Below are 2,361 nucleotides of genomic sequence, written 5' to 3' on the forward strand. Positions count from 1 at the left end.
CAAGCATTTACGTTTCTGCTATTTACTTTCCTGCCATTTAAATTTCTGCAAATCTCAAACCCAATTCTGCTTAGTTCAACTAGAACATTCCTCTAATTAAAGTTGCTTGACCAATCAATCCCTGTGGGATTCGACCTCACTCTATTGTGAGTTTTTACTTGACGACAATTCGGTATACTTGCTGAAGGAAAATTGTTGAGAGACAAGTTTCCATGCATCAAGTTTATGGCGCCGTTGCCGGGGATTGATTTTGTATCAACAATGATTAAATTGGTGGATAACTAGATTGAGCATTCATTTTTATTTTATTTAATTTAAGTTCATTTGAGTAATTTACTTTCTGTTCAGTTATTTTCCTCCCTTTCCCTTACCTATTTTCTTACTTGTTTACAATTCAGCCACTAACCCACTAACTGTTTGATATATTGCATCACTCACACTAACAGCATTTCTGAAGAAGTTACTATCCGTATCTTTCTTTCTTGTGGTTGCCTTGTTGGTAGTATGACAGGTAGAAGAAGCGGGGCCTCAACTTCCTTTGATTCTGAACTAGAGAGGACCTTCCTTAGATTAAGGAGGGAAGCAAGAGGAAAGAGAGTAGTTGCTGCTGAGAAAGAGGAGGAGTACTTTGAACCAGATATGGATGAGAATATGGAGAACCATCAAGAAGAAGAGGCTCACAACCATGGCCGAGAAGGTCCAGCACATCAGGCTGGGCAAGAGAGAAGGGTTATGGGTTCATACATCAATCCAAACCCAGGAAATTGCGGAAGTAGCATCCAAAGGCCAACCATACATGCCAACAACTTTGAACTAAAGCCACAGCTCATCACCCTTGTTCAGAACAATTGTTCATTCGGAGGGAGTGTCCAAGAAGACCCCAATAAACATCTAACCACCTTCCTCAGGATATGTGATACTGTGAAGTCTAATGGTGTTCATCCTAACACCTATAGACTACTTCTGTTCCCTTTCTCACTCAAGGATAAGGCATCTAAATGGCTAGAATCCTTCCCAAAGGAGAGTTTAGCAACCTGGGAAGATGTGGTGAACAAATTCTTGGCAAGATTCTATCCTCCTCAACGGATCAACAGGTTGAGAGCTGAGGTACAAACCTTCAGGCAGCAAGATGGTGAGACTCTATATGAAGCATGGAAGAGGTTTAAGGATCTGACAAGAAGGTGCCCACCAGATATGTTCAATGAATGGGTGTAGCTGCACATTTTCTATGAAGGTCTTTCTTATGAATCGAAGAAGGCATTAGACCACTCATCTGGGGGATCTGTGAACAAGAAGAAGACCATTGAAGAAGCCATAGATGTCATCGAGACTGTAGTAGAGAATGACTACTTTTATGCTTCTGAAAGAGGCAACACAAGAGGAGTGATGGAGCTGAACAATGTGGATGCACTGTTAGCCCAAAACAAGCTTATCACCAAGCAGCTGGCTGATCTTACCAAGAAGATGGAGAGGAACCAAGTAGCAGCAATCACCACCTCATCAGCAACCCAAGAAAAAGTGAATGCAGAGGCAGAGGATGAGCAAAAATAAGCCAACTACATTGGAAACTCACCTAGAAAAGCACATGATCCATACTCCAAGACCTACAATCCTGGTTGGAGGAACCACTCAAACTTTGGGTGGGGAAATAAACAAGACCAAAACCAAGATCAGAGATGCCACAACCCCAACAACAATGGAGCCCACCAACATTCCACGCAAAAATCATATCAACACCCACCTAACAACACACCTCAACATCCATACCAAAGCCAAAATGGCCCTTCTCATCCCTCCAACCTCAACTCACCATCATCTGAAGATAGACTCTCAAGGATTGAGACTATACTTGAAGGCATATGCAAAGAGATTCAAGATAACAAGGTGTTCAAAGAGGAATGAATGAACGAAAGAATATCTTGGATGAGTGTCACGGATCATCACATTCATCAAGTTGAAGAATGAATGAATATCTTGGAGAAGAAATAGACTTGAGTTGAATAGAAAAACAATAGTACTTTGTATTAATTCATGAAGAACAGCAGAGCTCCACACCTTAATCTACGGTGTGTAGAAACTCCACCGTTGAAAATACATAAGAACAAATAGTGTAAACATGGCCGAATGGCCAGCCTCAAAGGTCTAAGGACTAAACGTCCCAAGATTGATAGTGTGAAAATACAATAGCAAAAGGTCCTATTTATAGAGAACTAGTAGCCTAGGGTTTACATAAATCAGTAATTAATGCAGAAATCTTCTTCCGGGCCCACTTGGTGTGTGCTTGGGCTGAGCATTAAAGCATTTTCGTGTAGAGACTTTTCTTGGAGTTAAACGCTAGTTTTTGTGCCAGTTTGGGCGTTT

General features: G+C 41.2%; 1 non-coding gene across 1 annotated transcript; it reads right to left on the reverse strand.

Annotated features, from left to right (window-relative positions):
• Positions 1-1,092: 1,092 nt before the first annotated feature.
• On the reverse strand, positions 1,093-1,199 carry LOC112781267 (small nucleolar RNA R71). The gene has a single exon (XR_003192053.1). It is a non-coding gene; the product is annotated as a small nucleolar RNA R71 (small nucleolar RNA).
• Positions 1,200-2,361: the final 1,162 nt, after the last annotated feature.

The sequence above is a fragment of the Arachis hypogaea genome, chromosome 19 (assembly GCF_003086295.3).
Source record: "Arachis hypogaea cultivar Tifrunner chromosome 19, arahy.Tifrunner.gnm2.J5K5, whole genome shotgun sequence".
Taxonomy (NCBI): Eukaryota; Viridiplantae; Streptophyta; class Magnoliopsida; order Fabales; family Fabaceae; genus Arachis; species Arachis hypogaea.